Source organism: Topomyia yanbarensis, chromosome 3, assembly GCF_030247195.1.
Source record: "Topomyia yanbarensis strain Yona2022 chromosome 3, ASM3024719v1, whole genome shotgun sequence".
Classification (NCBI taxonomy): Eukaryota; Metazoa; Arthropoda; class Insecta; order Diptera; family Culicidae; genus Topomyia; species Topomyia yanbarensis.
The window spans coordinates 169,859,844-169,875,503 of record NC_080672.1 but is presented as its reverse complement, the minus strand read 5'-3'; positions in this window follow the sequence as shown (position 1 = coordinate 169,875,503).

Genomic DNA, 15,660 nt, shown 5'->3' with positions numbered 1-15,660 from the left:
ATGCATTTTTGCATTTGTGCGTTGAAAGTACTCAGGGACAATGTGGTTAATGGTGAAAACGATTCATAGATAGTTGTTTGCGCTTTCCGCATCTCCTAGGGAAAATACGGGAGTTCTTATTACTGGATTAGTTGAGTTTGGTTTGTTTTTTAACCTTCCGGCAGTCGCACTAGTGCACTGAGTGCACGCAGCTTTGAAAATCTAGCGAAATCGTCTGAGGGCTCCAGCGGGTGTTCGTTCAGTGAACCATTAGCGCGATTTCCGGATGGTTAATTTTTTGTCATATGTCGATAGATAGATGGCAAACATCATATATGACGACTTTATCGCGATGGTATAGACAAAGCATCTCCAGTGTATTGGACTTGAGGAGAGCAATCTTTGCGGTTGTGGGTACGGCTACCACAACATCGAACACGTTATCTGGTCATGCGCCGAATATTGTGACGCCAGATCCGAGGCCCTTTCGGATCCGAGAAAACAACCCAATCTTCTTAAAATCCATCAACATCGAGCTCAAGGCGGTATGATACAGCCTCGTTCTAAAAGCCAATCATTATTTTATAATTTATTTATTTATTTTTGCAGGCTATTTTCCTCTGCTAAATTTGGAGGTGAACAAAGACAAATGTTATAATCAGATTTACTATTCATTAATGCATTGGTGGTAGAAACTCATTGATTTGTCTCATGCGAAAATGAGTCAAAGGGCTTTATGTAGCATTAAGAATACATGATCGGAAACAAGGCAAAATTGACGATCATCTTAAAAAAATTCCGAATCGTCTACGATCTCAGCGAGCTTCAACCAATGCCAAGTCTATCCACGGCAAAATACATATGAGTTCGTTTTTCTTTTCTATGAGCTAAAATTTCCAAAGAAGCTAGAGTAGGTAAGTTTTTTCTTTAGAAAACGTTGAAGGAATAGGGAATATGATCAGGAAGACACTACAACAAAGACCCAGAGTTGGCTTCTCAACAATGTTTTGTTTTAATTCAATGGCATAATGTCGTCGAGTACTTATTTTAAAATACTAGATAATTGATTATGCGGCGTAATAAAGATCAACGCTTGTTCTAGGTTTAGATTTAGAATACACATCTAGCTCTGTGATCAAATAATTTTCAAGTTGAAATGAACATGCCGTGTAAAAAAAATACAAACTGAAATCATACATATGCCAAGTCAAAAATAATAACAACAACAATTTCAACAGTAAAAAATAACACCTCTTCAACATCAATATCAGCACTTTAATGTCTTTTCAAGAGCTTCAAATAGTCTCGAACGAATAACGGCATACTAAGAGAAGAAAGGAACTCAAGCTTTTTGCCGTAACCTAACCAGATGTAGTCACACTATTACAGAAGAACTATCTGGGATCTTCTCATTAGATGGGTGATTCCGATGACGATAGTGAGATTAGTTAAGAACAGTATCGAAAGCATGGACTATCTGTAAAGGAGGCATGAAAGAAATCCAAGGAACCAATGCCATCTAGAGTGGAACAAGCCGAATAAGTCAAGTATAGTGGATTAACCCTCCTTCCACCTTCCTTTTTTCGCCGGAGAAAGGAGAAAGGAAACTTAAATGATACAGAACAAAATACCACGTTAGCAGTGGATGCGTGAATCTTGTGCAAAGGGCTGATCATAGTAGCTATAGTACGATCGCTAAGGCTATCAGAATAGGGATTGTACCCAAGAACCATCTCATTAGACATCTGAATAAGGGGGAGGTCACCCGGATTACTAAAAAAGTATTAGGAGCTCTGGTGGGGCAAAAACCTGCTAACCTGCTAAAGTCCATCCATAAGACTATTTTCGATTCTTGTATATGTTTTGCTTCGATGTATGATTAAGACCACTGCATTCGCTACATTTATGTGTACATTAGGAAAATTACAATAACGGCAAAATAAAACTGTAAAGCTTGTCCTATACAAGAACTGTGACTGTATTGTATAAAACATGATTTTTAAGCATCGGTCTGGTTGTTTACCGCACACAATAGAAAACTTTTTAAAATTTTAAAGTAGTTCCAGATATTAGTTCGGTTTTCCATCGCAGTTTTCTGTCTGCTTTCTTTAATCGGATTCGATCGCTCATTGTAAATAAAATGACCTTATGAGCAAGACGGTTTGATTCATGAAGTGAACTGTAGAAAGAAATGTTTGAATAATTATTAATCCAAATGTAATAAGAAATTAAATATTTCACATATTGCAGTCCTACGTCTGCAATTCGTACAACCTCATAGGGCTGTCCCTTGTAGTTTTTTTTCTTTTTTTATTACTATTATTATGATCACGCTGTATCTTAATGCTGCCGGTTTCCCAAAGGTTTTTCTTCGTGCTTATAGCTTGCGGCGAAACAGAGTCTTATTGCACATGGAACACAATACAATTCGGCGGAGTTAGTGATAATTTCACGATAAGAACGGCGATGTTTCGGAACGGAATATAAAACACAATTTTTGTGATTATAAAAACTGGCGGGTCTCGCGGTTGCGGTCTTTTCAACCTTCTATATTCGATACTACTTTTCTGTCCCAAATCAATAATCTAGCCTGTCTCACTCTGTGTGTGTTCAATGATCGTTTAACGCACAAAGTGTAAAAACATTATTTTTTGGGCTCAAACTTATAAATTTAGGTGATTATATTGATGTACTGTATTTGGCGTCAACATATTATTCGTTTCCTTTGTATATTGATTTTGCTTTTTTTATTTCTATTTTTAGTTTCATTTTGATATATTTTAAATTTTATTTCTGTTTTTTTTTTCTTGGTTGTTTTTGTTGTTATTTTTTTACTTTTCTTTTATTTCTTCTTTTTTTTACCCACGTTCAGCGTGCTGGCTCACCGGTCCACCGGCGATTGCCGTCGCCAACGACCGAGCCCGTTGAGACATGAACCCATCCAGAAATACCTAATCCCTGAAGTTGGTGATGCCCACTTAATGCTCGTATATCCGCTTCGACAGAATTAATGTGACTGTCACTAGCTCCCAATTGTCCTGGAGCCCGTTGGCCCCTCTGCATACGCGAAGTCCTTTGGCTCCTTTGAACACCTTGAGTCTGCATGATGTCCAGCCCTCGCTGCGAACCCAGTCGACCTCAGCACCGTCGCAAACAAGTCGAAACGTAAACCGGACCAAAGATGCCGAATAACTTGACTCGCATCCCTTTACAGCCACCCTCGCAGGATTTGTAACCGACTGGAAATTACTTCTTGGTCGTTTCTCGGCTTTCCATGATGCAAACCCCAGAGCGGCCAGACGATTTTGTATTAGCCATGTTAATAAACGGTGGAAGTAGGCTTAAACAAAGTCTCTATCTGATAGCAGTTTCAATAGAATCTGTATAAATCTGCTTAATGTATTAAAAAGTTGGTTATTTTGTATCAGATCTATATCTAGCTACTAAATACTTATAGTGTTGCCAAATTGTTTGTTGACAAACGGTGATGGCTGATAAATCAAGATGGCGAGATAGAAACAAATATATCTTTGGTGCGTATTTTGATTCTTTCTAGATCGGGCTAAAATTAACTGCAGAAAGTTGCAAATTCAAACACAAAATGATGTAGAAAAACTGTATTTTTTATTAAAATATTCGTTCACGCCAAAAAATAATAAAATTTAAACGACATGTAAATCAATACGAATGTAAACATACAAAGCTTGAATCGAAAATTTGATTGAAAACTAAGTTGAATGAAGTTGAATTCGACGCACTCAATGGGAGCATCAAAAAGCATATGATTAACTACTTTCGTTCGTGTGGCATTACAAGTTATTTATTTTATAGCAATATTGGATTAAAAATACATTAAAGTGCATTTGTATCTCGTTTAATGAAGCTGTAATTTTCAATCAACTTGTAAAATTATAACAAAATTCTTTGAAGAAAGCACTACAAGTTGTGTGTATTTGTGATGGAACTTAATTTTACATTTATATTCATGCTCCAAATATGTGCATGAAAATAAATTTGATATCACAGAATATTTTTCCTCAGTCTATTTTCAACCATCAAAGTCATTGGTCACGATACTCAGTGGGCTCCTGTTTCTGTCCGAGCCAGTGCAAAGCGAACGAAAAAACAATTTCTTGTGTGCATTGTCTGAAGAACAAAGGATACCGTTATTTTTATTCTTGCGTGATCCATCAAGATGACTGAGTCTCATCAACAAAACGTGATTATTCGGCCTAACACAGTGGTCTTTTTTAAGGTCTTTTCGCATAAGACCAAGTATTCGTGATGTGGCACATCTTCTGAAAGTGAAAATGCAGCTTCGGTTTTCGGAAGTCACCTTGAGCTTGAGCATGTCAGACATGCGGTGCTGATAACGTTCAACAAATTCGCCCAGGCGAAAAGATTCATTTCGCAGAACAACTTAAAACACGAGCTTGTTTGTGACAACGCTGAAATCAAGATCCCTATGTACATGGATAATGGACATATTGAAGTTAAATTACATGATTCATCTCCACTTACTTGCAAAGTGGCTATTAAAAGATTCATGTCGAATTTCGGAGCAGTGGAATCTATTACGGAGGACACATAGAGAAACTATTTCCCAGGTATTTCAAATGGTGTCTTTGAGGTGATAATACGGGTAGACCAACCCATTCCCTCCTACCTTACCCTGCAGTACAAAATAGAAGTGGGAGATACCATTACACAACGAGCTCTTTGTACATATCAAGGACCAATTTTTAATTTTTGCATCTTGTAAATATATAAAAGACTTCTGGCTCTTCTAGGCTAACGCATTGAGTCGTATCAAATGAACGAATAAAAAAAAATTCCTGTGTTTATATCCAAAATTTTACGTCAAAGAGCATTGGTTCATTTATGAATGTTATACGTTTTACTGCTATCCAAACTTTTGTAGAAGGAACCTAAATGATTGAATCTGATCTTGCAAAGGAAACTTCAAAAAATTGATTTTAGAACCAAATTATAATCGCAAAACTATATCTTGTCTATAAGAATTTATAGATATATGATATATCTCTTCAGCAAAGTTACACCAAATCAATGGTTTTAAAACTTAAGAGATTTTTTTGATTGTTTAATAAAAACGTTTTTAATCCACCTAACAGTGTGATGAGACATTTCTTATAACTCTTATCACTCTCTTCGGATATTATATCGTTTGAGAACATTTAGAACTTGATGCTTCGCGATGTTTTTGATAACACATACTACTTGGGTAGTGGCAGGACTCAGAGAATCGCTCAAATCAGCAAAGGACAACATCAGTGCTAGAAATCTCAAACCAAATCAATGGGAAAGCGAAAAAATGGCCCATAAAATAGACATACCAACGAATTATTATTATACTGAGCCAAAAAAATCGATTTTTTTTTAATCGATTTGAAGTTTATACTTTACTCAAATTTCCAACGCGACTGAGAGCTAAGAAATCAACGCTTTTTCTTGAAAAGGGCGATACTAGCAGTGATACCATTCAAAGAAAATCAACAGTGAATATTTCCAGACCTGGTTTTATTTCCTATTTAAGAACTATTGTGTTTTTTACATCCTAGATTGCATGATTCAGTGATCGAAACCCAAAACTTCATAAAGTATTTGAAATTATTAAATTAAAATTTGCTATTGAAATTGACAAAATGATAGTATCGCCCCTTTGGCGATTGTTTACTTTTTCGGTCCCACCTATCAGCATTGAAGTATCGCCCTCACGTTTTTTTACTATAACTACCGTTCTACACCACCGATTTCGTCAGTGTTTTTTCAATAGAGATGATTGTTACTATTTACAGCTGGTATCAGCTTGATAATCCTAAAAAAATACGAAAATAACAGTTTCGCCTCTAAACTGCTAGCAAAAAAAGTGTCGCCCTGTTTGTTTGCATGGAGCGTGGAAGGCGAAACTTTAAATAAACAAACAAAAATACAGTTTCGCCCGTTGTATTTTTTGCTGTAGTTTAAGAAAGCAATATCGTAGAATCAAAATTTTTAGGTTAATTTGTTGCGTTTCAAAGCCCTCATCCGCATATATGAAAAAAAGCCTTATGTTTACATTTGTAAGTATCGCCCTTTTCACAAAAAAAGCGTTGAAATGAAATCGCAGCTCCGGATATCACGCTATCCCTGAAGTGCATGCGTGCATAGTTTCAAATTTTACTTCGACATCGACTTTTTCTAAAGGTGATTTCCCAGTAGTATCCTTGATTTGAATTATTATCGCTAATCCTAATGCCAAAGAACAAATAAAAACCTCACGAAAACGAACCGTTTGGGAAAATCATCATAATTACTGGAATTTTCATTTTCACGAAACTTTTCGATAACCTTCCGTCACTTGCGTTAATGCACTGGTTGCACAGTGCTCTGAAAAGCTAGCGAAATCGTCTTAGGGCACCAGCGGGTCTGTAAAGAATACTAAAAATTAATTTCTATTCCATAATTTTCAGTTCAGCAGTTCGAGAGATCGTGTTCACCGCAAGCCATGAAAAATAGATTACGTTGGTAACTATTTATTAAAAAATCATGGTTAAATAAAAATAAAACTATTAAAAATTTTCAAATAGTTTATAATTTTCACAAACTTATTAGGAAAAATTGTTTAATAAGCTTTCGTAATATTGTGTAGGAAAAAAGCTGAAAATTTCAATATTTTCTCAATCTGCAACATATAAACCCATAAGTATACCAATTAATTGGTATACGAATTGGAATAGGTTCGCCAAATTTTGGAAGAAGTCTATAAAATAACCCCTTGAAAACTATTTAAAAATTGTTGTAGTTCGATGCAATAAAAAAATCTCCAAAAATGAAATGTACCTATTAATGTGAAACACAGTGAATAATACATACAATAAAGACCCATTTTTATCAGTCTCATGGCGTATTTTAGGCTGACAAAATGGGGACATTGACCAAATCCGGCAATTTTTTTCTTTATAATAAACTGAAGCTGTTAAAATATTCTTCCCGTCCCTTGATGTAGTCTGATAACTATTTCTGATTATGATTAACTTTTTGCATATTTCCATCTTCATGATAAGGAAAACATGCTCAAGAAAGGATTTACTCGAATTCAGTCTTGTTCGTCTGCTAGAGCCCATCAAAGATATGTTCATATTTGGCTGATAAAATCGGGGTTTCAATGTATTATAATAGATATTCAGCATTCGAAGAAGTTTCTTGTGAACGAGTGTAGAACGACTTGGTTTCTACCTACTGGAAATCAGCGGTGTAGCCAGAAATTCGGTTTGGTGGGGGTTTGGTGAAAATCGATCATACTGTCTAAACGGCATAATTCCGAAACCGTAATTTTTGAAGTTTTAAAATTATGCAGAATTAATTTTTCAGAAAATAGTAACAAAGTTCGTGTCTTTAGCGAATTTGTTGAGACTTTATTGTAGTCATGAATATTAACCTGAGAAAATTCACCATAAATACTTCTTGGACGATATACCGTCAAAATTATTTTATCAAATGATGCGCTGTTTAACGTTTGTAAAACTCATCGAAGATACTAAACCTCCGAAATTGGCGGTTTCAAAATGATGTTATCTTGACCTTAAATTACTGTTTTTAAACATTTGACCTATACATACAATTAGTCATACAACAAAAATCAAATGCTCATCAAAATCGATCAGAACCTGCTAGAATCGAATGGAAATCGTCATTTTTCATAAATTTCTCTCTACATTCGGAAAGTGTTATCCTCGTTATTAATCATATTACGTTTTCGTCTCAACTCGACGCATTCCCAAAATAAAAACCTGCTTTAATCCACCTAGTGGTGCAATTGTGCTTGTCTCATTTGTCCAGACTACGATTCCATGGCTGGTTATGTTCAATACAATGGTGGAAATGAATATTACTTGCTCAGTACGATTTGCACATACATAGAACGGATCGACAGCCACGATCTTGAGATACTATGTGATACTGAAACATCGTTTGGAACCAGCGGCGGATCAAGAGGCGGATTGTTAAGAAATTTTAAATTAGTTTTAATTTTAAAGTAGCAACCCCTCACTGCATATTCCCTCCGGGCCGGTATGATTGACGATTTTTAGAGTGATTGCATAACATTTCTATATGAGAAAGGCAAAAATGTACCAAAGTCCAAAGAAGTCAATTTTTGTCAAACATCTCAATGTTTCATGCATTTTAAAGTCATTTGGCATCAAAAATACAAATTTGATTTTGAAAATTTTTCATTTCAGTTTATATGGGAATTTGCTGTGTGATTGCACTCTTCAACTCGTAACTCCGGAACCGGAAGTCGAGTCAATAAAAAATTCAATAGCAGCCGATGGGAAGGTTGTACCTTTAATTTGAGACTAACTTTGTGCAAATCGGTCCAGCCATCTCTGAGAAACAGAGGTCACATTTTTTACACATACACACATGCATACACACACAGACATTTTCCGACCTCGACGAACTCAGTCGATTGGCATATGACACTCGGCCCTCCGGGTCGGGATTAGATTGACGAATTTTAGAGTGAATGAGAAAGGCAAAAACATTTTTAGCAAGTGTTGAAAGTTATGCATTTTTTTGGTGAGCAGTTCTATGTTTCATAGACATTAAATCAATTTTAACTTCGCTTCCTATTAAATAAGGACCCTTATTACAGTACATTTCTACAAAACGAGCTCAATTTGAAAAGAAATCTGAGGATTTTGATTGATTACAGAACTCTGGAATTTTCTATTGGAATGTTTTCAGGCAGGAATTTGATATTGATGCTATTAGACAACTGTGAAATCAAGACCAATAGATCAGTTACATATCAAGACCCCATTCCGACAATTTATCAAAAGTCCTAATGATGTTTACAACAACAGGTTATCAATCTACGGATCAGATAATTGTTATTGTAATATTGAATTAAATCAGTCTGCATCAATAAATTTTCAACTTCAATCCAATATTTTTTTTGGGTGTTGTGGGGGGGGGAGGGTTGTATGGTGTTAAATCTATATTGTCAATTTCGGCAGATAATTTAAAAAAAACTGCAAAGAATGCCATTTTTACGCATTCAAACATTCGTATCTTGGAAACTAAACATCAGAATCAAAAACAAATTAATAGCGTTCATATTGTTTTTTAGTTCTTTCATTTAAAATTGGTTTGGATAAGATCGGTTCAGCCATTACTGAGAAAAACGAATGAGAATTTGTCCGTTACATACACACACAGACACACACACACACACAGACATTGTCCCAAATCGTTTTTGCGTCTTGCCAAACTGGAACGATTTACTTAAGGTTCAAGTTACTTATTTTGAGCATGTGTTAGATTTGAACGCTGGGTAGTATGGGTAGGAAAAATTATGTTCAGCTTTGCCACCAGATTATTCATTTAAACCTTTTCAAAACTCAAAAAGAAGAATATCAGTCGATTAATTAAATCATCACGATTCAAATCATACAAAATAGCTGCTGGAAAAACTATCGGTTTAGCTAAATGGTGCTTTTGAAAAAGTGGCTGTGATTTTTTGTCACTACCACACCGTGCTGGGATACGCAACACAACTGCGCAATGAAAAAACCTCAGCCACTTTTTCAAAAGCACCATTCAGCTAAGCCGATGGTTTTTCCAGTAGCTATTTTGTATGATTTGAATCGTGATGATCTAATTAATCGACTGATATTCTTCTTTTTGAGCTTTGAAAAAAGTTTAAATGGATAATCTGGTGGCAAAGCTGAACGCAATTTTTCTTACGCATACTACCAAGCCTTGAGGTAACTTGAGCCTTAACGGACAAAGGTATTAGATCATCCAGGCATGTCATTACAAGATTTGACACTTGTTCTTCGCTGACGTCGTTACCGATGTTAGAAAGAAATAGTTCAAAATAGTTTACGGATTCCGAAATGTTAGCATGTGCACTCAATTGCGTCGATGAAAACGGGTGCATTGTTTCATTTTCAGGCATACTAGCAATATTCATAGCTGGATCGTTCGAAGCTGCCAATTCAATTAAGCCACTGACAGACGTGTTCAAAAGTTCAATGCTGGACTTCAAATGTGCGATCTCCTCGTCATGTTTTTTTCCCGTAGTGCATGAACAGATTCAAGAGATGTTCTGGTATGTTATGGTATGCGACGCCCCTTAGGTTGGTGTTAGCACCTTAGTACAACTCTTTAAAGCAAATAGATTTGCTTCGCCACATCTTACGTTTCAGTGTGCTCTTAGCGGCGCGGAACACGCTTCTCTGTTTGCTTTGGTGCTAGCTTTTGGAAACATTCCAGCATAATGCTGAAGACTACCTGCATTCTAGGAATAATAGATACTCAAAATAATCAATTTACCTCTGGATGGAGGCAACTAAATCGAAAGAATAGAAACACTCTAGTCATCATTCTCTCGTTTCACAAATCCTGAGCTAGGCTTCGAAGTTGGATCTAGCAACCTTAATGAAAAGTTCGATGACTGTGAACAAGGGATGAAGCAAACACACGATGCTATGTAAGAACTAAGTGAAGGGTTTCCGCTCCTTGTGCTTAACAGTTAAACATCTTTTCTGGTAAGTAGAGCTTTTCTACTTAATTAGAAATTATTCACCGTAAGCTTGATTGCATCGCCGAAGACACAATGGTTCGAAACCATTATTTCTGTGCTTTACTATACTAGTCCCAAAAGAGTAAATAAACAGCTTCGTTTCATCGGACGGCAAGCGAACAGATAGAAGCTAAATCCAAAACGAAATAACAGATCGTGGAAGCTCTCGTTATTGTTTACATAGTGAAATCGAAACATGACTTGCCGCTGAACTTTGCACACCTGTCCTTTGAATCTCAAAATCAAGGGCCTCATCATGCAACTAAGTCAAAACGATTTTTCCATGAAAGCTTGCATACAATAAACCTTTTTTTTGAGAGTTGCAATGGCATCTTAGCTTTCAAATTGGGCAATCATGTTCAAAATGAAAATCAATTTTTATTACATCTCCGGCCTCTTTTTAGGATCTTAGTGCTCAGTGTGAACTAGGATTCTAACGGTTTCAATCCCGAATAAAAACAAACAGATAGTCCAAAATAAATAAGTCATCCACAATTACCCACATTCATCGGTACAAAAATAGCGTTAATTTAGCGAATTAATTATAGCTGCTATCGGTCCGGGGAATCTCCCCCAAAGGCAAGCTGCCAGTGTCGTCCTAGGTATAGAGTTTATTTTTCGCACACAACATTACAACTTTATTACCCAACAGAAGTCAAAGAAATTAAGACGGGTAATAAAAATGACAACTTAGACATAGTGTGTCCCTAATTTAGTTGGGTTCATGCACTAGAAAGCCAAACAGACAGTATGAAGAGAACTATTTCGACAACTGATAGGTATCAAAAAATTATTCCTTGGTACTGAATAAAAAAAGTTTATTTATTATTTGTGATTCCTGCTCTAAATTTTGAGTGAAGGATTTTGATTATTTCTTCACTGTAAATAGTTTGAAGAAATGTTCTGGATATTTTACTTATAACAATAAAAGTCACTAAACATTTTTGAGAGACAAGTCAAAATTTGAATTTAGTTAAGAAGATATAAGAGAATCGTGATGAGAGTTTATAAATCATTTTAAGTTTTGCACGCACAACATTGTCTGTTTAGTAGTGCAAAATAAAGATTCCACGGTCGTTTGGTATAATTTACGAGTTCGAATTTTACAACTGAACATCAACAGCGAAAACCATGCCGTATAGAGGAATAGACCACATGGAAAACTTTTTTTAAACTTAATGACAATTGTATCATGCGATACTTTTGCGGCTGCTTAATAAAATATTAATAAAATTGTTGTGCCAACAAAACGGTGCCACCCAAAGCTTACACGCCAAACGAAATTGCTGCTCACTTCGCCATCGCCAATGGGTTCGGTTTCATGAAACGGGCTTCGGTGGCAGCAAACAACAATCATAAAGAATACCTATAACATTAAAACTACCCGCGAGTTGAATTGGTTTATATGTACTTTTGTGCACTTTGTGTGTGCGGCCAGCATTTTTTCCTCTCGCTACATCAACCACCAAAACGCTTAAAAATTATATTTTTTCCAACTGAATGATTTATTAATGACGTGGGATGGTATGGCAAATGACAAAAAAGCGCCGTCCCACACGTATGGGAATCAACCCGGAAGAAAGGGTTCGGGTATTTTATTTTCGAGCCCTCATACGTTTTGCCACTTGAATCTGGTTTCCACGAAAAAAGTCCCCCGGAAGGTTATATATGTAGGTGCCACTGGTGATAATGCTTACTCTCACTAGTTGGAAAAACATTTAAATATGATCAAACCCAAAAGCACAGACATTATCATAAATTGTTGAATAAATGACATTATGGGTATTTAATGATGGAAATCGGTTTATTGGTTGCCGTTCTCCAGTGTTTTAACAAATTTATTATCTCCTTGAGTTTCAACTGTCATTTTCATGTTGATGGAATAACTTTTACAGCAACCGGAAGTTGATTGCTTTTCAGCGGAGGATATTTGAAGTACCTGTGCGGTGTGGTTACGTGCTTTATTGTATCTACTAAGTCCGTGTTCACAAAAGGGTTATTCAAAGGTGCATATAAAACATTTATCACAAACGTTTATTATTTTGTCGGAGTATATTTCTGGGCGATAGAAAGTTGTAATAAGCGTATGGCCAGAGCCTGGCCTGGTCTTCTGGCGCCCTTGGCGAAGTCTCAGTTTTGCGCCCCGTTGTTTTTTTGTTTATTTTCGTCGGCCTTTCAAGTGCCGTCACGACATTCCTGTTATGTCTCAGACCACCAATCCATCTTTTTGCACATGCAAATTAAACAAAGATGCATTTATAGTTTTTTCTTCGTGTTGGTTGCTTAGAAAATTAATATCTTCCAGCCATATAACGAAGATAGCTACAACATTTTTGATTTAATCTACTAACTTGATTTTCAATTAAATATATCTCCCGTAATTGTTTCTTCCTTCCTATTCATTACGTTTCAGTTTGTGCCGGACTCGAAGTCCGTACATAAATACTCTTCTGATAAAATCCAGCTGGCGGTTAAATGGATGTCGAACGAGATGCCTTATCAACGATTTCGACTTCCCGTTTAAAATCATACACATTGAACTCGGTCGAACCATATCTGGTCTTCTTCCAGATCAAAGATAAACCGCCAAGTATTCCAAATATTTTGGAGCGACCTGACGCAGAAATATTTAGCCGTGACAGATGTCTCGAAAGCTCGGCGTGTCTTAAGCAAGCAAATGATATTACTGGCGGTAAGCCTTCTATGAAAGGCCACCGCGTCTATATACCCATTCACTAAGTTGAGGTCGACGGTGTGTTCACTAGACTGGTTCATTCCCGATCAGAAATACATAACAAAAATATTTCAAGACTATATCTCGAGCTGTTACTTGTTTTAATTTTCTGTTATTTTAACTACTAACGAGACCAGATTTATAACACAGCTTACTACGAAAATTGCATCCTGTTATAATCTTGTTATTGCTTTCTGATCGGGTTTTTTGACTTTTGGCTCCACCAGGCTCTACTGATTCCTTTTATGGCCCTTAGTAATTGTGCAAATTTTGATACAGATCGGTTGTGTCTACGGACCCTCCAAAAAATTCAAAGTTTATATGGAAGTTTTTACTGAACACATTCGGGGAACATTGTAAGTTTATGAAAATTCGCTGAGAAAAGTTATTAACTAAAGAAGCAGCATGACTTCAAAACAAATGGATTTTATTATTAATCATAGCAACCCTGTTTGAATGGCTGTATCTGCCCTACGCGAGCGGTGGGTGGCAAGTCTAGTTTACACTGGTATAACGATGGGTATTGGCGGACGGTGAGTTCCACTACTAGGCATTGGGGCTGTAGCAGTTATTACGAAACTGTTGGAAATTTGTAATGAAGTCATGACAGTTCCTCGATGTTAACGCACCCAACTAGAGCTTGAAAGAACGTAAGTTCGATTCTTGCTAAAGATAATATCTTTTCTCAGGCTGTATTGGACAGGTGAATTTCTCAGTGCATGCGGACATTTAAAAAAAACTTCATTATTGATCGATTCCTTTTGCAAAAAAATGCAATAGACGATAATAATGGAAGATACAAGTCTTCCTTCAATGTACGACTCCTGGTAAGTTCACGGTGTTTATTTATCAATACCGCTGCCAGTCATTACTTCATCTAAACAAAGGAAGCACACAAAAGCGATGTTAGTCCGACACTGATTGTGATTATATTCTTCATATATTACTGCGTATTCTGTATATCTGTATATATTACTCTTAACAACTGCGACGGGTAGAGAATGGTCGTTAGTAGAGATTGGGATTCGAATAAACTGTACTGGCATTTGCGTACGATTTAAGATAATCGAGGACTCTGGATACTTGGCCCCCAGGAGTACCATAATAAATGTTCACGTTTAAATAGAAATCTAGGAGATAGATCCAATAAATAATAAGCTAATAAAATATGTAAAAAAGAGATAGATCCAAAAAAAATGAAAAGAAGATTTCCGTCTTTGTCGCCTGTTACAACGTGGGAGCAGGAGACCAGTGGATCAATTCTTGGCTTTAGACATCACATGCTACGCGGCTATTTTGGAGATCGATGATAGTGACATCAACATTCCAGTGAATTCCACCTCCTCGTCGTACAGAAGGATTAAACAATTTTTTTAAAATATTTTTGTATTGTAATTAAAATGTCATATTCATTCTGATGAGTTCGACTTTTAAACTGAGGTATTGTATCTGTCGTGCACAAAATGATTTAATCTAACTTTTCCTTAAGGAGAACTATAGCGCTCCAATGGCTCGATTTGGTTGCTTTTTTCTGCAAGTAGAACTCCTGTGCTTACAAAACTTCGTGACTAGTCGTTTGCTCGTGAACTCAAGAAGTGTTCTCTTTTTGAATTTTGCGATTATCTGACGGACAGGTTGGTCTACCAAGATAAAGATGAGACAAAATAGAAAAACAAATTTTTACAAATTAGGCATTGTGCTCTTCATGTACACAATGGTTAATCCAAGTTTGTTGACTATTCTTATAAGTTATCCTGAATTCTGAGAAAATTTTGCGACGAACTTTATGAAATGAATATATGTTAGAATTGGCGAATACTTGGCAAGGTATTTATCTTAACCTGTTGTTGTTTATGTTCAGAAGAGCAATCTAATTGTTTAATTGTGAATATGTGGTTTCTATGTCACTGTTAGGTGGATACAATCAGTATTATCCTCGTAAATATTTCGTGTGATGAATAAAAAAAGAATTCTATTCGAAAACAAATATTTCTTTTGTGTTTCGATTTTACATAAAATTCGATTTAACGTACATGATTGAATCGGAAAATGTATGTTAAATCGAGGTATACCTGTAATTGATCGAAAAGGAAAATGGTATGATAATGGATTTATTGATTTTGATCTAATAATATCAAAAGGCACTGTAAATAGAAATAAACAAAGGATGGGATGAACGTTGCTGCCCACTGCGCCGAAAACGGCCTATTTCAGTTTGAATTCGGCTATATTTCGGGTAATTTACGCACTTTTATTAGCATATCAATTAGCGAAGCCTGCTAGGCGCACGGAGACCCGAAACTAAAATTGTAACACCATTAAGGAGTGTCCCATTTGTGGCAATAAAAGTTAAAAA